Source organism: Monodelphis domestica, chromosome 7 (genome assembly GCF_027887165.1).
Source record: "Monodelphis domestica isolate mMonDom1 chromosome 7, mMonDom1.pri, whole genome shotgun sequence".
NCBI lineage: Eukaryota > Metazoa > Chordata > Mammalia > Didelphimorphia > Didelphidae > Monodelphis > Monodelphis domestica.
Window position 1 is genome coordinate 33,202,365 of NC_077233.1, and position 24,006 is coordinate 33,226,370.

Below are 24,006 nucleotides of genomic sequence, written 5' to 3' on the forward strand. Positions count from 1 at the left end.
CTTCTTGGAGTCACAGATGAGAGTTGGGTGAGATGTGCACACCAAGGTGAATGAGCAGCTCTGAAAAGGACTTTGGCAAGCCCTCACACCAGAGGTATTAGTGCTCCCTGAATACCCCCCACAACCCCAGCATTTAGTAATAAATGGTTATTGAAAATATTTCAGTTGATTTTCACAACAATTGCAGAAGGTAGATGCTATTATTATACTCATTTTATAGTTGAGCGAAACAGAGGTTAAGTGACTCACCCAGGGTCAAAGAGTAAGTATCTGAAGCCAGATTTGAAGTCAAATAGTCCTAACTCAGGCACAGCACGCTATTCAATACATTACTTTGGGGCCTCATTCTTTGCATTCAAGTTAATAGAAAGAAATATTTTCTCTTAAAGCTATCCAAAAGTAGAATAATTTAGCTCTGGAGGTGATGAGCTTCCATTCACTGAAGATCTTTGTATATTTTAAAGGGAATTCTTCTTCAGATATATATTAGCCTAGCTACCCTCTGAGTTCCTTTCTAGCTCTTAGCTTTTGAGAAAATGATTGACCTGGAATTAAAGTGGGAATTTTTTAAAAGGTTGGGTCAGGGGATAGAGAATGTAAGAGAAAGGTGAGCTTAATCAGTTAAGCACTGCTTGGATTAAATATATTAGACCTAATTAAAATAAAGATTATATAAAAATGAAAATTTTATATATAAAATACAATATCAGAATATTTTCTAATTATACACCATAGAAGACACAAATCTTGGCTTTGGTGCAACCAGTCCACACATTCACCATGTTTTGGAGGAGTTAAGAGAAAATTATCTCAAGTTTGAAATACGTTGTATTATTTCTGGATCATTTTGATCATTAGAATAGCTGGGCCATAGCCTGCTTCAATTATTATGGCTTTTTAAAAAGCATTCCCCTAAACTTCTTTTTTTGGAAGCTAAAATTTTGACTCAAAAACTCGCTTGAAACTGTGGCTTATTGTTCTTCATGGAGTCAGCCTGAAAGCAATTCCTTTTTGTAATTATTTTCAAAGAAATCTGTGAAATCTATTTCACCATTTTTTTTGAAGGAATAGTCACTGTCAAGGAGAAGAAAGACTTCAAGATCTAAACCGATGTAGTCACCCAAAGGGGAGATGGTGAGGTGACACATTTTTCAAGGCCCCTGCTGAGAAGTAGGTGTTCTTGCTAGAAGGCAAGGAATTAACAAGGAGGACTTTTTGTTCTTTACTTCCTAAAAATTAAGTTCTTCTGACAATATGTCGTCCTTGATCTGCATTTGGAATGTGCAATGATATTGATGGGCTTGATTTTCTTTGGTAATTTTAAGGGCTTGGATTAGTTCCTATTTGTTTCCCTGTGATACTCCTAGTTTGGGTTCATTAAGGAATCTTACGGTGAAATAGTAGGCGAAAGATGGGGAAAGAAATTTATAGATCTATTACTCACTGTTTTCTTGGTGTTCCTTTTATTTTTGTTGGGAGTCACTGAGGGGTAAAGTGGCTTTTCTGACAGAAATACCTATAGGGATCCAAACTGATTCATAAATCCATGTTTTACTTATAATCAACCAAATGGGTCCCTGTTTTGACTCCTTTTCCCAGAATTGCATGTATTTTATTTTTAATATTCCATTATAACATTAAAGGAGCTAACTTATTCAGCATAGAGTAGTGGAAAGAACAGTGGTTAGACCAACTGGGAGTCAAGCACATTATAAAGTTCCAGTGCTGACTGCTACAGACTCCCTGCCTGGCTTTGGGCAAGGCACTTCTCTGGATGCCAGTTTTCCTGTCAGTAAAAAAAAAAAAGAGATTTCATTAGATGACTTCTTTGATTCTTATTAGCCCTGGAACTCTCTAACTCTATCATTCTGACTATACTCAATATATTACCAGTGAACATTGAAATATGTGTGAAGCTCAGCCTGTGATTGAGTCTGCCATCTTGAAATAAAATGGCAATTGACAGATGAGATATTTTTTCTACTGGGGAAAAAAATAAGCCACATGAATTTCAGGGAAATTTGTTATGGGTAAGGAAATTATTAAGACAAAGGTATCAAGAGAAAAAACTGACTGGGCATCTTCATGTGATTGAATGAAGTGAAGTCTAAAGCTCATAGACCTAACTCTTGACTTCAATCTGCACTCAATTTTAATAGAATGGAACATACCACATAACCTATACACAAAGGGTCATGCACTATGCTTATATTGAGAGAACTAGAAGTTTCTTTCTTCTATTAATATATAGGCTCATTGAGGACAGTATTATATATTTTGTCTTTTTAACCATAACAGCTGGCATAGAGACTGGTATATAGTGGAGGCTTAATAATGGCTTATTTATTCATTAGAATGTTTTTCAGCTACCTCACACTCACAAATAATAAACTGAAATAATCTTTTCACTTTTTTCCCCAAATCTGATGACTTTCCTCCCCAACTATTCACTCTCTATTTAGTATTCCTATGTTGGAATCATAGAGATTGAGAACTGGAAGGGAGCTCAGTGTCCTTCTAGTCCTATCTAGCCTACTCATACATTAAAGGATATGATATATTTGACAAGTGGCTTTCTAGATTCTTCTTGAAGATTTCTAGGAAGGAGGATACTATTACCTCTGGAAAGAGCCCATTCTAGTTTTGGAGAGCTCTAGTCGTTAAGGAGGTTTTTCTTGACACGAAGGCTAAATTGTCCCCTTTATATTGTTGATCTATGAAATTAAACAGGAATTTCCCAAAGGCCAAGTGGGGCAAGGAGTGCATTCTAACTGTATTTAATGGTATGGAGATAGGCGATGGAGTTGTATGTGAAGAATTGTATAGGAATAGCCATACCTAGTTTTTTCTACTGTATTTCTATAATAGTTCCATAATAATAGGAAGTGCATCAATGCACACATTTCTTTAAATTTTATATAATACTTTGTACATTTGGGAGGATATGATAGTTATATTGAAAGAACTTGTGAAATCAAATCGTTAAATATAAGCATTGATTTCTTAGAAATCGGCAAATGCTCCAAATAAGAGCTTTAATTATTATTTTGTTGATAGTCTACACTTAGGAAAGTAATAGTTAAAATATAAAATGTATATATGTATATATATGCATACATATATATATATATATATATAAATATAATTTAAAAGCATGTCACAGGCACCTTTTTTGGTAAATATTTACCAGCATATCTTGTTTAAACTACATTATTAATTAAAAAAATTAATTAACTTATTTGTCAAATTAAACTGCCCAGTTAACTCATTCTCCTCTGTTAGAGAAGATATATTAAGAAAAAAGATACATGTATATGCATAATTATATCCTGATTATTTTGATTTTTATATCAGTTCTTTATCTGGAAGTAGACACACAAGTCATTTTTCAAAAACTTCTACTGTACTGATTCTTCAGATTTTTTTTATCCCTATCTAACTATAGTGAACTCTGAGTCTTAGAGAGTTTAAGTGACGTGCCCTTGGTTACATAACTAGGGTCAGAAGTGGCATTAAAATCGAGATCTCTCCTAATTAAAAGTCTATAAGTCTCTCTCTCTTTTTTTTTTACTACAGCATACTGCCAATCTGTCACCAAATTTTCCTTTGAAATTTCCTTTTGTCAACAATTCCAACTCTTATTGTAAGAATATCCCCAATAATCTCCCAAATTAATGAGAGATTAATAGAGAAAAATGATAGGAGAACTTTTATTTCCTGTCTCCATATTTGAACTATTGGAAATGTAACTCAAACATAGGATGTACTCCTCTTCCCCCTTCCCAAACTTAACATTATTCGGTGTCCACTATTAGAAAGACCCACTCCAAGCAGAATAAGACTAATTTAGCAAATCAAAAGTAACCAAAGACCATGAGACAATGTTTGGTCAGCTATGATGAGTAGGAGGAAGAGGAAAATACTGAAGAAAATACCTTCCTTAGGCAGAGTGGCCAGAGTCTGTGGGCAGTCATTCATGTTTGACCATAAGCCAGGAATTGCTGCCAGTTCTAACTATTCAGACTCTGATATTTAAAGGTATCACTTAGGACAGTTGGGCAAATCTTGGCTATGCTTACAAAACAAGTAGCCTATGTCTCACTGAACAACCAGAGTAGCCTCTGAAGAGGTCTCCCTTGATGTTATATTGAGTATCATGATGGTGAACCAAGTGCAATGGGAGCAGGATTCAATGGAAAGCTTTGGTGTCAGAGGACACCAAGTCAGGGTTCAAATCCTATCTCTGTCTTTGGGATTTAGGGTCACTGTGAAGATTGGATTTAGCTATCTCCTGATTGTAACAATGAAGATACTTAGCGCTTCCTTTATTGTGAAGATTAAATTATAATCCCCTGATTGTTAACAAATTAGCTCTTCCTTTATTGGGAAGATTGAATTGTAATCCACAATCTATTTTTAGATTTTAATCCCCCAAAAGGTGTTTACTCAGTATTTGAAGTATATCTACCCATTTTAACTACAAAAAGGTGTTAACTAACTACAAAAGATGAACTAACCAAAAAAGGTGTTAAGTAACCATAAAAGGTATAATCTAACCAAAGAAGGTGTGAACTAAGGAGTAGGCAGTCCTGGAGAGGAGTGCCTGCTGTAATTGGTAGATGTGAAATTTAGGGGAGGTGACACAAGAGAAAAAGATCTTTAAAAAGAGGACCAGAGGCCAGAAGAGATATTGGAATTTGATTCAAGTTAGATTGAATAACTCTCACTAAGAGGAGAGACTGCAAGATGGACACTTGGACTTGGCTGTGGAACTGGACCCCTGGAGGAGTTCAATGCAGGAGACCTCAGCCTGCTTTTTTTAGATGGTCACCATTGGTGAGTGAAAGACTGACTTAGTAACCCTGCCTTTCTCAGAGGTGTGAACCTCCGAGGAAAGGCCCATCATCTTGAGACTTTTTTCCCTGATTAGGACCTAGAATTTCTACCTGGCTCAGAGGAAGCTGGAGTTCTCTCTCTCTCTCTCTCTCTCTCTCTCTCTCTCTCTGATCCTAAATATGGAAAAACTTGTATAAGTGAATGTAGTGTAAGTAAGCAGAATTACAGAAACAATACACATAATGATTCTAATAATAGAGCATCTTAATGAAGGTGAACACAATATAATTATAATGAGCCATTAACCCTAGAGATAAGAAAATATACCTCCCTCTTTTTGTTTCAGTGGAAAGATGGGAGACTATGGGAGTAAAAAGCTGCATATATGCCAGTAGTCACTGTTTTAGGTCATTTTATTTAATCTTTTTCTTTGTTAAAAGGGAAATCTGACTAAGAGGGATTTTATTAATAGAAATGTTATAATGTATAAACAAAAGACATTGCAACAACTTTGAAATCTGTTATTCTGTGAGCGGTTACTAAATCATATCTCTTTAATCATTTGACTCTGGAGAGCAAGTTTATTCTAAACCTTGCATTAAGAACCTTCTTCGTTGAATTGTACAACCTTACACTTGGTAACACTTGTAATATTTATTGGGAAAGGAAACTGGATTTGGAAAACTTTATATATGTTATTGCCTTTCTTGCCAACTATTCTCCTTAACTATGGACTCTTCCTCCTTTCCTCCACATGGCACACCAATATCAGACTAACCTTCTGTGGAGGAGAGAAATTGGAAAAGTCTGCAACAGAGCTGGAAAAGCAAGGACTCGAGAACTGTCAATCAAGATGAACATTCTATTTAGGATGAGGACTGGGGAAAGACAGTTAAGAAGGAGGAGGCAATCTTTGCCTTGAGACAGAAAAGGAAGAAGGTCAAAAGTTTTGCTCTTTGGTTTCTCTCTGCTGTACTACAGTAACTGAATTTTAATACCTGTTAACCAATTTTCCCAAATCTGAACTATATTCCACCATCCTCCAACCTAGGAATTATTCTAGTATTAGGGAAACTCCAAACCCTCTTTCCCTCCATATTCTTATCTTTCCTTTTCTCCCAAATAACCCCCTTACTTAATTGTAGAGAAAAGAGTAATGTATTTGATACACAATAATACTCACTCTGAGTTGATGTAGAGAGACCAACAAAAGAATCAATTGAAAGGAGAGGGAGGAAGGAAGGAGGGACAAGGAGGGAGGTAACCAGGGAGGGTGAAGGGAGGAAGAAGGGAGGAAGGGAGGAGATTGGCAGATCTGATCTTGAATTATCATTTCTACTTAAATAATCCCCTATTATACTTTCTACAATTGACTGATTAAAAATTGATTTTTGTGGTTGATGTTCCACTTCTTGTCACCCCATTTGTGGTTTTCTTGGCAAATATACTGGAGCAGTTTGTCAACTGAGGCAAACAGCTTTAAATGATTTGCCCAAATTTACATAGCTAGCGTCTGAGTCTGGATTTAAACTCAGATTTTCCCATTTCCAGACCTGCACCTATCTACTTCTCCAACTATCAGAAAAAAACCCATTGATAAAGCATTTCAGTATTTTGAAGATTAAAAATAATGTGTGTAGTGGGCAGCTAGGTGGTTCAGTGGATTGAAAGCCAGGTCTAGGAACAGGAAGTCTTGGGTCCAAATCTGCCCTCAGATGCTTCCTAGCTGTGTGATCCTAGACAAGTCACTTAATCCCCCTTTGCTTAGCTTTTATCACTCTTCTGCCTTGGAACCAAAAAAAATATTATTGATTCAAACTGGAAGGTAAGGGTTAAAAAATAATAACATTTTTAAAGTGATTTTCAAAACCTAAAACAATATAAATACAAACTATTATTTTTAATATTATCATATATTTATTCTATACTATTTATTTTTAGTTGAAAGCCAAGTAGATAAATGCTATTAATTAAGAACTATCTAGTCCAGAGAGACACCTGTAAAAATAAAAATCTTCAAAATTCAATTTAGGTGGTAGAGAGCAGTTAGCAGATGTAACAGAGAGTGGAAAAATCTTGACTTTGCAATGATTCCTGGGATTTCTTCTGTCAAAAGCAAAGATTCAGTTCATTTTATAATTAAATCAAACAACAATGAAACTTTGATTTTGAATATATTTAATTGTATCACAAAGAATTTGGGAAAAGAAAATAGGAGATGTTGAAATAAACAGCAATTAATGATTTGAACAATGGCTGGGTCAATAACTTAGAGGAGTTAAAAAGAGCAATTCATCTTGAACAGTTATTAAACCCAGTGAGTTTTCTCACTTAGAATTCTGATTCTCTTAAAGTAGGAGAGGTAGTGTCACTCTATGGAGAGGGGCTAAGCTTTGATGCCAATAAGATTTGGGTTCAAATTTCGCCCCTGACAAATAGTATTGTTGTTTCCATGAGAACCTCACTTAATCTTTCAGTGCACAGACAATCCTCTAAGAATATCAATTAGAAACAGGTTACTGATTTTTGATCAGTTTAAAGAATATCCACTCCATGTGTTTCCTATATTAATGGATAATGTATATTAGGAGCACATAATAGTAAACCATTTAATGAGAAAGGCATTTTGCCACAAAATACAGCCAGTTTCAATCTTTAGACAATCCCTTCCTTTCCTTTCCTTTCCTTCCTTCCTTCCTTCCTTCCTTCCTTCCTTCCTTCCTTCCTTCCTTCCTTCCTTCCTTCCTTCCTTCCTTCCTTCCTTCCTTCCTTCCTTCCTTCCTTCCTTCCTTCCTTCCTTCCTTCCTTCCTTCCTTCCTTCCTTCTTTCCTTCCAGTAACAATAGAACAGAAGGCTCATTTTTTGGAGGTTAGGGAGACTCTAATAGCTAATATGAAACATTTCATGTCATTCTAAGAAATAAAAGACTTGCAGAATATTGAAATAATATCAAGTCTCTGGTGACCACAGACAAGTGGTCTAGACAAGGGATTTTCTCCTCCTCCACAGCATCCTGTGGGAAGAAAAGTAGTAGGTTTGGTAAGATCATACAACTTGATTGAAGTGTTATATATTGGGAAACTCTAAGCACTCTCCATTTCTCTCTCCTTGGAGATTGTAGGAAGGGGCTGAAATTAACTCATGCCATCTGAGCTCACTGCCCTTCAACTCTCAGTTGTTTTGCAGGGCAAAACATTAAAGAAATACCCAACCAAAAGCACTAATTTGATATAATTGTGTAACTCCACATGCACAGGTATTGCTTGTCATCTCTTTAGTCTTGCCTACTCTTCCTTTGAGTAAAGAGGGTATTAATTGAGGTAGGAATGAATGGACAGGATACCTAGTTACATTAGGGTCCCTACTTGGCATGTTTAGGATTAAAAGGATAGAGGAGAAAGCTCATAGATGCACTGGCCTTAAAATATGGTCAATTCATGAATCATGGTATTGGGGAAGTGTTGATGTGAGAAATCTAAACCACGGAGGTGTCATCTCTGGCCTTGTTGAGTCTATAGCCAATATGAATCAGAGCATTTTCAGTTACTGCAATTTTCTTGTATTTTATGCCTATAATGATTTATTCAAGTTGGTTACTAAAATATTTGCTTCCCATTTAGGCAAAGTAGAGGTAAAGATAGAACTCTAGACTTTGAAGAATGGAAATGGGAGTATTAACCTCAGGGGGAGAAAAATGTATCATCAGCCATGTAGAAAGCTGGAATTTTGTATGAAGTAATTAATTGTTACTCCATTTTTGTTCTTATACCCTTGAAGACACCAGATGTTAATCTCCATGTTCTCTTGATAAGAGTCTACTGAAAAATTTAAGTGGCTGAGAGGTGACTAAATTAGAGTTTTCTTGAAAGCCAGGGTAGAAATTTATCATCAGGCTCAGTTATTCCTCCTTTACCAACCCAGTGATTTTTTCTCCAAAGCCTTCCTTTTTTTGTAATAACGAGAACACCTGGATTCTGTAAAAAAGTTGCTTTTTCAAATCAGGGGAGTTGTCAGTGTTAATCAGTATTTGAAGTACTTGTGGGCAACAAAAACTGGCCTATTCCAGACAAATATCAGCAAAAATATGTCCTTACATTTCAGCTGTTACATGAAATCTATTCTTAGACCCATTCTTCCCCAGATGATGCCATCTTTGGAGTAATACATCATCGTAGTGAAGTGCTCATATAATGTATTGTACTAATACATTGTTCGAAGGACAGTCCTGATGATAAATTTCTTAAATGATGGTGCTGTCGGGGGCTAATGACTTTAAGAGCAAATGCAAGGTAATGCAGTGATTTTTTCTCTGGTCCCAGAAAAGAATACAGAAGACATCTCAAAGCCATTTCCCCATAGATGGGTGAGGGGGGTGGGTTATGGTAATGTCAAAATAGGTACCATTTCAAGGGCTTTGTATGAAACAGCCACTGATCTCAGGACACAAGTGAAGAGTTTTCCATTTTCCGTTGGGAGTGATGTATTTTTCCCAGCAGGATTTGAGTTAGTGGCTACTTTGTTGAGTTTCAATTGGTGAGCCTGTACCTGAAATGATTAATGCCACCCCCTCTCTTTAAAGTAATAAGCATTTCAGGCTTTGAGATCATTGTGTGAGAACAATAAGCAGTGACTGGTGACTTTCATATGTATTGTTCACTGTGAGTTATTCCCTTTGAACAATGTTGTTTCAAGATGTTTCTTAATTGGACCAGTGGCATGATGATCTGTCAACTCCTGCCTTTGCACAGGTTGTCCCCATATCCCTGAAATTTTCTATCTCCTCCTCTTGGAACCCCTTCAGCATGAATTCTCCCTCCTACATCAGGTCTTTCAGAAAGTCCCCAGAGGCTAGCATTATTCCTCATACTTCATATCTCTCTTGAATAGATCTCAATTTATAGTGTATCTCTACATGCTGTTTCTCTCCAATACAATGGAAATTCCTTTTGGAGAGGCACTATTTTTATTTTTTTTTTATTGTGCTGCTAACTTGGATTTCCAGCACTTAGTAGAATGCTTTGCAATCCAATCCATTCCAAATCAATAAGCATTACAAGCAGCTATTAAGTAAAATGAGAAGGTTTTGTAGTATAGAATTCTTGCTCAGGCAAGAGGATAGTTGGATATATTGGTGCAGATACCCCAGGACTGTGACTAAACCCTGATTTTTCAATACCTGTTCAAGGAATAGTCATTAATTAAAGTTATGTTGGAGGCAAAATTTAGCTGGCTTGCTTTCAGTCAAGACCTTCACTCTTCTTCAGCTCCAGGCCCAGAGTATACCAGCTGCATTAAATGCCTTCTAAAGAACCAGTCCACCCTGGGCCATACCTTGCCATGGGCCATAGACCCATACCTCTGTTTTATCCTAGCTGCTCTGAGGCAAGTCTCCTGGGACCTCACAGGGTACCACTTGCCACAAGGTTGGACCTCTAGGGAGAAAATTGAACTGTTTAATCATGTACCTCTTCGATGGACCACTTTCCAACCTGTGATCCCCTGGAGAGACACATTTCTCAATAGTCCAATTTCTTTATCCTGTCTCCATTTTATTGATTCTGTACTCTGGCTGTCTTTGTAAAAACCCTATTTCTCAAACACAACAATCACACTTGATTTCCAAAGAAAAATAGTCTAGTAGCATATAATCACTTAGGAGGGCAAAATTTGCTTTCATATTAAGAAAAATAGAAATTAGACATAGTATTTGACTATTTCTCTTCTGAGTCTCTATTGATTATTCATTGTGGACAAGGATGTGAAGCATCAGGAGTCATGTAATGGTCTTTCCCATGGAGTCACTCAGTTTCTCAATGGTTCCTTTTCAGACAGATTGACTTCCCACTCCTTTCCTCTTTGCTCCTATCCTTTTGATAAGGATGTACTCTATTTAGCCAAATGCGTAGTTGCTAGGTTGAATCTTTTATGAAGTTTTGGATTTTTTTTGGCCACTAATGCTCAGCTTTGCTCAATGGAAGAGCTCAACATGGACAGTCTTATATATTATTTTAGTGTATTTTCAAAGGATTCTCTGTTGAGAGAGTATTCTCTTCTCTGAACTCCCCATTAAGCTTGAAGGTACCATTGTATTATTCCTAATTATTTCTCAGCTTTTGCAGATGAAACTAGCTCTTTATTGAGTTGGTTCTTTACATCACTGATTTTGTGCTTTGATAGATGTGTCTGTTGAAATTATTGCTCTTTAGCATCTGAAACCTTGTTACTTTAGAAAGTTCTCTGTCGGTACCTTTATTTCACTCAAGATCAACTCAAACATGTCTTAGGACCACATCAACCAGTCAATCAACAATCATTGAGTATTGATAGTGTGCAAGGCACTAATAAAATGGTACAAATAAATAAATAATCAATAAGCATTAAACTTTAGCTACTTCAAAATCTTAGTTCAGTATTAAGTTTTGATAGATTAAAGGCCCTGAGGTAAGTGCTATGACTACAAAGAAAAAAATGAGAGTCCTGTCTCTCAGGGAGTTTCTATTCTGTTGAAGATAACCACACATGGATACTCCTGGTGCCTTAGATGGCCTATTTGTCCCAAGAAGTCTCCCCTGGAATTTCCTAAAAATCAAGATGTTGGACCTTGTTCTAGAAAATAGTTCAGGATGCCTTTTTAATGGATTGTGTTTCCTTGTTTTTTAGATTGAGGTTAATGTTGGTGGGTGGTAGAATGATGGTTTGTGGAGAGCACTAAAGATAAGGCACAGAAATATGCAATTTTATTCCCCTTACTTGGTTTCCATTTATCTAGAATCTCTTGCTCATAGATGTTCCTGGAATGCAAACTGGTCAGACCAGCAATAGACTTCTTTAGTTGCAGTATTGAACTGAGTGATGAATACAGCAAACTCTCCTAATGAAATTGGCCAATTAGTTAAATCTGTCTCTTCCTCTTCCTTCTCCTCCTCCTCTCCTCTCCCTTGTTTTCTTCTCTTCTCTACTGTGTCTGTCTCCAGATCATATGAATCAATAATGTGATATGTTGATCAAGAAGTCAGATGTGATCTTAGTTCCCTGGTCATGCCACATCTGGAGTAATGTGCTCAGTTCTGGGCATAACATTTTGGGAAGAATCCTGAAAAGCCAGAGGGCATCCAATGGGTAACTAGGATGGAGAACGGTCTTTGGTTTGATAGTTCTTGAATTTGGCTATAACATTCCTGGGTGTTGTCAGTTGGGGATTAAGTACAGGAGGTGATATGTGGATTCTTTCAATCTCCACTTTTCCCTTTTGTTCTAGGATATCAGGACAGTTTTCTTTAATAATTTCCTGTAGTATTATGTCCAGAATTTTTCTTTTGTCATGGTCTTCTGGTAGACCAATGATTCTTAAATTGTCTCTCCTTGAACAATTTTCTAAATCCTCTGTTTTGTGAATGAGATGCTTCATATTTTCCTCAATTTTTTCATTCTTTTGGTTTTGTTTTATAGTGTCCTGCTGCCTTGTGAGGTCAATTAATTCTAGTTGTATTCTGGGTTCTTAAAGACTGTATTTCATCCTTGGTTTTTTGGTCATCCTTTTCCTTTTGGTCTGATTTTCTTTGGAGGTCATTTTTCATCCTCTTTACCTCATCTTTCATCTCCTTTTTCTCATCGTTCATCTCCTTCACCTCATCTTTCATCTTCTTTGCCTTATCTTTCATCTCCTTTGCCTCATTTTCCAGCTGGTTGATTTTGGCTTTCAAGACACTATTTTCTGTTTCCAGATGATTTATCTCAGTTTTTAAGTTCTTTTCCCAATTGTCTTCAGCCTCTCTTAATTGTGTGTTGAATTGCATTTTGAGTTCTTCCAAAGCCTGTATCCAATTCGCTGGGATTTCTGATTTTTCCTTTGTTGATCCCTCCCCATCTGTTTCATTCGTTCTTTGCTCATTACCTGTACAGAAGCTGTCTATTGTAATTTCTTTCTTCTTTTTCTGTTGTTTGCTCGAGTTTACTCCTTCTTTGTTCCCTGTATTTATCTGTGCTCTTGCTCCTCTCTTTTTTTTTGTTTTTGTTTTTGTTTTGGGGCTGTCAGTCTCCCCCCTTGGAGCTTTGTCAGATCTCTTGGTACAGTCTCTAGGGGAGGAATGTTAGCTTCTCTGTCCTCTGGAGGCTTTTGATAGGATTAAGTTCAACTGGGTTGGGCTGTATGTGCTTTGAGGCTGAAGACTCTTGGAAGGCTGGAGCCACCCAGGCTCTCTCCAGTTCTCTCCAGCTGCTTCTCCACTGTCCGCAAGGTTCCCCAGTGCCTTTGCCCACCCTGAGGTTCCTGTCATTGCTGGAGGTCCTGCACTCTGGGGGGGAGGGGTCCTGGCTTCCCTGGGATCTGAGGAGTCCTGATGGGATTAGGTTCAACTGGGTTGGTCTGGATGTCCCCTGAGGCAAAAACTTCCAGTGAGACTGGAGCCAGATGGAAAGACCCAGCCATGGGGCTGCAGGCTCTCCCGGTCTCTCCCTGGCTTCCTCCCCACTGCCCGCGCTGGACACTCTGAGCCTGGCACCCTGCTGATCACAAGGTAGACCCTCCAAACCAACACCTTTGCCCTCCCAGAGGTTTCCACAGCCGCTGGGGGCTCAGCGCTCTGGGTTGGTGGGGAGGGGTCCTGGGACATTCCTTCTGCCTTTCCCTTAGACTCTAGTGTTCCCAGATTCTGGCTTTTGGGGGGGCATACCTTTTGATTTGAGTCCAGAAGGAGGATTCCCCACCTCGGTCCTGTTGTTAAGTTTGAATTTCAGTACTCTAGGAGCATTCAGTTTGTGATCAGTAAGGAAGGGTTTTCAGAGGTCTGAACTTTTGCTGCTTCTAAGCCGCCATCTTGACTCCACCCCTTTGGAGAACGGTCTTGAGAACATGGCATATGAGAATTTTGTTTAATGAACTAACCTTCTTAGGTTAGAGGAAATAAAATGTGGAAGAATATGAGCACTATCTCTAAGAATTTGCAAAGATTTTACAGAGATTCTCCTACTTGACCTTAGAGTATAGATCTCAGAGCCCTGGATAGAAGTTCTTCAGAGGGTGATTTTGACTTGCTGTAAGGGAAAATTTCCTCACTTGAACTGTTGAGAAACATAATAGGAGTTAATTAGTCAGGCAGCAAGCATTTGTGAGGTTCTTTCTATGGACAGCAAAGTTCTCTCAGTTTACATGTTTAAGAAATATTGGGTGACTAGATTGTCATATAGTAGACAGGATTCAGGTATATAGTGAATAGTTGTTTTCTAAGGTCTCTTCCAATTCTGAGATCCTTTGGAATTGCAAAGATGGCTGCTATAAGGCACCTTCATTAATCATATTAGTTAATAGCTCTCTGGTAGCCATCTGGGCTCCTCAAAATACTTTCTCTCACTGAAAATTGAAATAAACTCAGATATGGCATCTAACTATCATACGAGACAACACTTAGTAGATGTGTGTAGAGTGAGGAGGCTGGTTTAGATGGTCCCTAATTTAACATTTAGATAATGTTCTAGAAATTTTACACAAAGATTTTGACATCAATATCCATGAAAAAGTGATATATATCACCTTAAAAATATACATATATGTATAAATATATATATATATATGTATCTTTATGTTCTAAATCCTTCTTGATTTGAGAAATGTAAATTAAAACAACTCTGATGTACCATCTCACATCTATCAGATTGGCCAATATGACAGCAAAGGAAAATGATTAATGTCGGGGATGTGGCAAAATTGGGACACTAATGCATTGCTTTTGGAGATGTGAACTGATCCAACCATTCTGGAGTGCAATTTGGAATTATAAAAGGCTATAAAAGAGCTATAAAAGGCTAAGAAAGGCTATAAAAGAATGTATACCTTTTATCCAGTAATACCGATATTAAATCTGTATCCCAAAGAGATTAAAAAATAGAAAAGAACCTATTTGTACAAAAATTTTAATAGCTGCCCTTTTTGGGGTGGCAAAGAATTGGAAACTAAAGGAACATCTCTTAATTGGGGAATGGCTGAACAAATCGTGGTATATGATGGTGATGCTCTAAGGAATGATGAAATGAGTGATTTCAGAAAGAACTGGAAAGACCTATGTGAACTGCTGAAGAGTGAAATAAACAGAACTGAGATATCATTATCCACAGTAAGTGCAATACTGTGGAACAATCACATGTGATAGACTTTGCTGCTAACAGCAATACAATGATCCAGGACAATTCTGAGGATTTAGGAAAAAGAATGCTATCCACTTCCAAAGAAAGAACTGTTGGTGTAGGAATGCAGGTGAAAATATATGATTTGTCACTTGTTTATATGATTTGGGGTTTTGGTTCTAGAAGATTATTTGCTTATAAAAATGAACAATATGGAAATATGTTTCGTGTAATAATATATGTATAACCCAGGTTGAATTACTCATCAGTTCTGGGAGAGGGGAGAGAGACAATATGGATCATATGACTTTGGAAAACTTATGTGGAAATTTGTTATTAAAATAAAAAAATTAAAAACTAATTTATTGGGGTTTTTATTTTGGGGTTTTATCTTTATGTGATTATAAAAATGAACAATATGGAAATATGTTTTCCGTGATAATTCATGTATAACTCAGTTTGAATTGCTTGTCAGTTGTGGGAAGGTGGAGGGAAGAAAGGGAGACAGTTTGAATTATAATAATTGAGAAAATTTATGTGAAAATGGGTTATTACAGATAATTGGTAAAATAAAACATTTTTATAATAAAAAACCAAAACAAATATATGTATTTAAACATGCATATATTATTTATAAATTTTATATACATAGACTTATAAATATACATAAAAATATATTAAAACTTCTAATGTTTATGGGCCAGAACTAGAAATTGTGAGTGAAGTTAGTGTGGCCTGAATGGTGCTTTCAACTTTGTCCAAAAAGCATTACAGCAGGGAGAGAATTTCAAAGGAACTTGGAATTCCAGCCTTGAAGTTGGAAACAAAACTACATGAGCTAGATTGTTTTCTCTGGTGCTTTTGTGTAGCAAAAGTCTAGTCCCTGGAGCCAAGGAATAATGAGTGCAATTTCTGCTTTCAGGGTAATGAATGCTCAAATTCACTAAATCATCTTGATCAATACTGAAAAATAATAAGAATCAAGAATATAGTGGAATGTTGGAAATCATTCATTCCCATTTGATCATTGCTACTCACTGACTCTCCCTAGTCAATGGGAAATTAACCAAGTGGCTGATGCTTTCTAGTGCTTGCTTTATGCAACTAATTTATGGTGACTGAATCTAAATTCTTCAAAAGAGGAACAAAAGATATGCTGGATTAAGAGCAAAACCGGCAAGAGGGGAAAGGTTAATTATCTAAAACATGGTAGTATGACTGTTCACCAATTGATTTTAAACATGTAGAAATTGCTTCAAAATGATAGAAACAAGGAATTTGCCCAAGGATAAACTAAACTTCCACTTGAAGGGATTGTAAAAAAGTGCATGGGATCAATTTTAAATCTCATTGGCTGAAAGAGTTAGCAAATCAACAATTCAACAAGATTTTATTAAGCACCTTCTTTATGTCAGAAATGGTATCAACCCTTGGGGATATAAAGGCAGAGAGAGAGAGAGAGAGGAATGATGCTTGCCTTTAAGGTAGTTACATTCTATTGGAATATCAACAAAGGTTTAAATTCCTGTTTAATTTTGAAAAGGCAGAAGAAGTGTTTTCTTATATGTGTTGTTGGATTAGAGTTCATTTTATAGATAGAGAAACCAAAGTCTAGAAAGTTTATTTGATTAACCAAAGGTCACTCATGGAGGAAGGGGCAGAATTAGGATATGAATGCAAATCTTCTGCCTCCAGATCCAGTTCTCTAACATGATGCCATGCTGTGTCATTTGCATATATCTTCAGTTTGATTTTTCATGTCCATGTAGATATTATCTTCCCTTCCTCTCTGAAAGAACATAAGCTCTTTGAGAGAGGATACTATGTTCATTTTTGCCTTTGTTATTATCAATACTTAGCACATTGCACAGCACATTGTAGGTGATTAATGATTGCTTATTGAATGACTGAATATTGAACACTTCACATTTTAAATGACAGTATCATTTATTACATAAAATTAGGTACATAAAATCAACTTTTGTAGTTCTTATGTTGGACAGTAGTATATAATTTGTCATGTAGGTGTTGTCTTTCCTCCTTCGCCAATAGAATATACATTCTTTGATGGAGGATACTATGCTCATTTTCCCCCCCTGCCAGTGGTCAGTCACCTTCTCCAAGAAACACTAGAATACTTCTTCCTAAGCAGTTTTGATTAAAGGACTCAGGATCTCCAAACTCATGAGGTATCCTCTAAGCTCCAACACTTCTTTCGCAGACTCCAAGCTCCTTCAAAAAGACCCATAAGGAACAATGATGGAAGAGGAGAGAAAAATCCCAAGATTAGGCTTGATTAAGAAGGCCATGGTCTTTAGCTGCCATATGCTCATGGCCATATGGCAGCTGGGTTGGGGAAATAGAGCAAATCGTCTCCTTCTGGCTTGTCACCCCAGAACCACACATGGTAGACAGTTGAAGGATAAGATAGGTCTATTGATATAGAGTCACTCTGTTTTTTTAAAGATTCACTAGGTCATCAGGTCTTTCTGCTCAGTGGCCAGCACTAGTAGGGATTGTCTTTACTAGTCATATCCATGTGGCTGGTCAGAGGCAGGAAGAACAGTTCTCCTTAGAAAAATAGGAGTTGTGTCTTGTCTGAAGTCTCACAGGTGGGATTGGAATCTGGGTTCTTGGACTAGGTTCCTAGATGCAGTGCTCTTTTAACTATAGCATAGCTTTAGAGAGTAATTTGGGGTTCTAAGAGGTCAAGTTCTTTGCTCATGGTCCCCAAGCTAGCATGTATTGGAGGCTGGACTTTAACCTAGATTCTGATTTCAAAGTAAACCCTTTAAGCACTACATTTTGCTGCCTTTTAGTGCTGGGGTTGGAGTCACAGGATCTGAGGTCAAACCATGACTTTGTTACTTGCTACTTGTGGGACCCTGAACAAATAATTTGATTTTTTTATGCCTCATTTTCCTCATCTGTAAAATGAGGAGTTATAACTATATTAATCTGTACTCTCATTTTCATGGGAGTAGGGGGAAGAAAAATGGCATGCTCCATCATAAAGTACTAGTATTAGAATTGTACAATGCTTCAGAGGTGATCTCATTTAGCTTCTTTATTTCATAAATGAAATTTCATCTCTGTTCTGTGTCTTTGCCTAGGTTGTGCCCCATGCCTATAATTCATTCAGTCCTCACTTATACCTCTTAGAATCCTTATTTTCCTTCAAAGTTCAGTTCAAATACCATTTCCTACATGAGCCTTTCCTAATCTCCTTATAGGGGCTCATGCCTTCCCCTTTTATTTACTTTTTGTATATGCTTCTTTTGTAAATATATAAACTTCCTGAGGGCAGGGACTGTTTCATTTCTGACTTTGTATCCATGGGGCTTAGCACAATGCTTGGTATATTCCAGAAGTTCATACAATTCTCATTGATTGATTTTAAGATGAGGAAAAACATATGGCACTCAGAAAGGTGATAACTTATCCAAGGTCTAAGATTAAAGGTTCTAGGTTAGGATCTGGGATTCAAAACTTGGATGTGGTAATTCCAAAGTTAGTTCTCTTTCCACTAGACCATAGTCAAAGGGATCAAATACTTGTTTTGGATTTATAGGAATTTGGAAGCAAAATGTTGTTAGAACCATGAGACCGCCCAAATTGGGATAAGTTTCTCTTCTTATCACTTGATAAACATTATGTAACTGCTCCCTGAAGGAACCATCCAAATTTGGATTGAATTTGTTGGAATATCCCAGACAAAATAGCAGGAAATAACTTCTTGGGAAAAATAATTTCAAACTCAAATAAATGGAATAAAATCCCTACTTGCTTAGTTTAGTTTAAAAGAAACTTTTTTATTGATCAAGTTTGTAGCAATGGTTAAAAAAAACCCACAAAAATGTTAAAAGCTAACTTTACACTATATATATTTAAAACTCTTCAGCCCAATGATTTTTATAGAACTTTAGCTCAGGTTTACTTATTATTCTTGATTACAAAGGCTAGGAAGCAATCAATTTTCCTGCAAGCCTTTAGAATTGGCTCTGACAACCCTTGGGTATATACTTAACACCTTTAGGTTCCAGACTTTTATTTGAAACTTTTACATTAGCAAATCTGTGTTTTCCTTCTAGCTGAGCTTGAAAAAATAAAATAAAAAAGTGAAATTCAATATAATTTGAATGCTATGCAATAGCTTGAGAAAATTTATAAATTAAGTATATATTTTTCACAATCTCTTCAGCAATGTAATTTGTCGTGTTGCCTGGTGGTGAATTAAATTAGAAATGGTCTATGTAGGCTGGATCTTTTTTCATAAAGTGACTGAATTCAGAGGGGGGTGAAATGGGTTGAATTCCCTAAAGCAACAGGCATCTTTTCAGTCTCCATGACATCAAATAATGGGTTGGAGTGTACAGATCACTTCTCAAGCAGTTGTTTTGATGGTTTAGAGGCGGTTCTGCAACAATAGAAGGGGAAAAAATGTTTTAGTAAGAAAAAGTGATATGTGGATTTGTGGGTGGTAGCATTTTAATGGCAGCATTAAAGGGACTCAAGGGAGTGGTTATGGATTTATTTCTTTTTAAGTTAGTATGATTTATGCTAGGAATATTGTGACTTAGTGGATAAAGTGATAAGTTTGATGTCACAGACTTGGGTTCAAATTTTACCTCTGGTTGTGGGCACTGGACAAATCACCTCATATTTTTGTGTTTCAAGTAACTATGTACTTAGTACCTAAGTACTAAGGATTGGGTAGACTAACATTAGCTTGATGGAAAGAGTGCCACATTTTTATAATAAATGAATGAATGTATGAATGAATGAATGAATGAATGAAAAAACATCTATTAAGTGCTCACTACTTATAAAGCACTGTACTAATATTCAGAGATACAAATAGAACAGAAATATACTTCATGCTCTTGAGGAGTTCAGAGTTTAAAAGGGAAGATAACACATATAGGATTTTTCAATGGCAAGTCAGATAGAAAAGTCCCATGGTCCTTAGGGCAGAGGTAAAGCAAGTCAATTCAATAAGCTTTAAAAAATTAAAATTAATTAATTAGTTTGGTCACATTAAAAAACTCAAGTAACTCCCTCCCTCCTCCATTAAAGAAGGCATCATATGAAAAATATTTATATACAACTATATCTTTTTTATGTCAATTTCTCATTCCTTTCTGTGGAGTGGGAGATACACAAGTCATTCTTCAAACAGTATTTGAAGCTCCTACTATGTGCCAGGCACTGTGCTAAGGACTGGAGACACAAAGGGCAAAAACAGTTCCTACCCTCAGAGAGCACAGAGTCCAATAGAGAAGGCAACATACAAACAAGGTACAGTCAGGATAAATTAGAGATAAACTCACATGATTCTCTAGCAGTAAGCAGGAGGTGGGAGGAATGTTTGTCTGGAAAACACTTCTTGCCAAAAAGGGGATCTTTAAAAATGATTTCATAAGAAAGCCAGGAAAGCTCAGGGACAAAGATGGGTGAATGCAGGGCATGGGGGGGGGGGTCAGTCAGTGAAGATGTGTGGAATCTGGAGATAGAGAAACTCATGGGAGGAAGCGAAAGAATTCTGGAGTCACTGTATCATAGAATATAGAATCTGTGTGTGTGTGTGTGTGTGTGTGTGTGTGTGTGTGTGTGTGTGTGTGTGTGTGTGTGTAGGAAAGTGGAGCAGGTTTAGGTTTAAGAAGACCAGAAAGGTAGGAGGCATCAGTATCAGTTCCAAGACAGAAGAACAACGAATGCTAAGCAATTGGGCTTAAGTGACTTGTCCATGATTACACACATGGGTAGGAAGTGTCTGAGGTTAGATTTGGAATTTAGGTGTTCCTGACTACACGACTGTCACCCTGTCTACAAGGCTACCTACCTGCCCCATAGAATGCATTTTTTTTTTATTTTAAAACCCTTACTTTCCATTTGTAGTCAATACTATGTATTGGCTCCAAGGCAGAAGAGTGGTAAGGGCTAGGCAATGGGGGTCAAGTGACTTGCCCAGGGTCACACAGCTGGGAAGTGTCTGAGGTCAGATTTGAACCTAGGACCTCCCATCTCTAGGCCTGGCTCTCAATCCATTGAGCTACCCAGCTGCCCCAGAATGCATTCTTAAAGAAGTGGTTTGTGGGTATGTAGGGAAGTAGTCATCGTTTATAACCATATATGTCACTTAAAACTCATCTCATTTCATTTTTGCAGGAATTCCTAGAGCTCTTGATCAAGTAAATGCCCCAGGCATGCTCTACCTAGATTTCAGCAAAGTATTTTACCAAGTTCACATGCTACCTTTGCATGAAAATAAAAGTGAAAAGATGTGCCTTAACTAAGAGTAGCTAAATGATCAAAGGGCTGAATTTACAGACTAGTCATTAATGGTCTGTTGTCAACTTGGATGGAGGTCAAAGGGTCTCAGTTGTCTGTCCTTGGTCCTGTGCTATTTAACATCTTTATTAGAGACTTGGATAAAGCAGGGGTGGATGAAGAGTTAGGGTTAGATACGAAGTGACCTTAACTATGACCCTGATTCCAAAGCTTATTCATTTGTACCTGGCAAAGGGGCCAGAATTAAAGCACTGAGTGATAGAATCCAAATCAAGAAAATTTTGAATGGTTCAAGTGATGACCTGAATTTGATAAGATGAAATTTCCTAGGGATGAACAGAAAGTTCTATAGAGAATTAGGGTATTGTTGATAGAACTCTGTCCTCAGAAAACCTGGGTCCAAGAAATACCTCTGAAACATGTTGGCTGGGTGACCTTGGGTGAGTCACTTAATCTCTTTGTGTTCTAGGTAACTCTAAGACAAGTTGCTAATTTGCATTGTTTGAAGGAGTTTCATTGCCAGAAGTTCCCTATATTAGTGAAATTAAAGGTCTAATCTCTGCCCATAGTCTCCAAATGCAAAACTCTACCTGGGAGCACTGAGATCAATTGCAAAAGTACACTATGGGAGAGCCATGGCTGAACGATAGTTCATATTAAAAGATGCAATGCTTTAAGTTGACTGTATGCTTGATATGATTTATGCCTTAGGTGTGTAACATGACAAACTTTCTGCTTATCCCCAAGCCTGATGTGCTCATAGGTCACATTAAGAAAGGCATAATGTCCAAGGCAAAGAATGGAATAGCCCCACTGCATTTTAATCTCGCTTTTATCATATGGGTATTGTATTCAGTACTGGAAACCATATTCTAGCAGTGACAAACTGCAGTGTATCCACAAGAGGGTGATCATGGAACAGAGGGATGCAGTACCAGAGACATATGAAAGACGTGGGGATGCTTAGACTGGAAAAGAAATGGTAAAGAAGAGACATGAACTCTTTGATTAGATATTTAAATAGATGTCCTGTGGAAGAAGGATTCAACTTGTTCTGCCCAGAGGGTAGAAAGAGGAAGCGCAGATAACACTTGAAGAAGTAGATTTACACTCAATATAATGGCGGGAAATGGCTCCAATTACAATTGTCCAAAAGCATAAGTTATTCCATATCACTGCACATTGTCTAGAGTAGACTGGATTTGTATAAGCTATTGCTGAATGAATGCCTTTTATGATATGTACTCTGTTAGATGAATTCTAGGGGACATTCCAGCGCAGCTAGGTGTTACGAAGGATGGAGCGCTGAGCCCAGAGCCAGAAAGTCTCATCTTTCTGAGGTCAGATTCAACCTCAGACACTCACTAGCTGTGTGATCCTGAATAAGTCACTTAACCCTGTTTGCTTCACTTTCCTCATCTGTCAAATGAGCAGGAGAAGGAATAGCAAATCACTCCAGTATCTTTGTCAGGAAAACCCCTAATGAGGTCATGAAGAGTTGGATATGACTGAAACAACTGTGAACACCAGGGAACCTTCCAAACTTAAATTCTGATATTTTCTCATTGTTCTCTAGACATCTCTAAGGACCATAGACTTAGAGTTGAAAGGGATCTTAGAGGTCATGGGGACATATACCAGTCATTCTTCAAACAATATTTCTGTTACTGCTTATAATGTTCCCTTGGTTCTGCTTGTTTCACTCTTCATAACTCCATAACTTCTTTGTTTTCTCACAATTAACCTGTCATTTCTTACAGTGTAGAAGTATTCCACCAGAGTCATGTAGCAGAAATTGTTTAAGCATTCCCTAAAGGATGGGCATTCCTTCAATTTTTAGTTCTTTGCCATAACAAAAAGAATTGTTATTAATATTTTGGAACATATAGGTTCTTTCCCCTTTTCTTTGATCAACTCAGGAAATAAAATATAGTTTATATACATATATATACATATATATGTATATATATAGAGAGAGAGTATTGTAAATCTTTAAACATAATTCTGTTCATAAATTGAATCAGTTCACAGTTCCACCATCAATATATTGGTGTCCTCATTTTTTCATATCCTCTCCAATATTTGTCATTTCCCCCTTTTATCATCTTAGCCAATATGATAGGTGTGAGATGATATTTCAGCATTATTTTGATTTGCATTTGTCCACTCAAAAATTATTTAGAGCATTTTTTTTCATAGAGTTGTATATAGCTTTCATTTCTTCATCCAAAAACGATCTTTTCAGATCTTTCAACCAAAAATGATTTGGGGAATGGCTCAGATTCTTGTATATTTGACAAAGATATCTATATTTTAGATATGAGATTTCTATCTGAGAAACTGTCCATAAATCCCCCCCCCCAACTTACTGCTTTCCTTCTAATCTTGGTTATATTATTTTTATTTGTATAAAACCTTTTCATTTTTATGAATTCAAAATTATCCAGTTTACATCTTGCAGTGCTTTTCATGTCTTGTTTATGAATATATTCTTCTTCCATCCATAAATATAATAGGTAATATGGTCTAATTTCCTTATGATATCTTCCTTTATATCTAGGTCATATATCCATTTTAATCTTATCTTGATAATTGGTGTAAGACAGTGGTCTATATCAAGTTTCTGCCAGACTGTTTTCTAGTTTTCCCAATAATTTTTGCTATCAAATTCTTACTCTCAAACCTTTCCTCTTTACTTTTGTCAAACACAAGGTTATATAATCTTTTACAATTGTTTGTTGTATGTCTGGTCTATTCCAC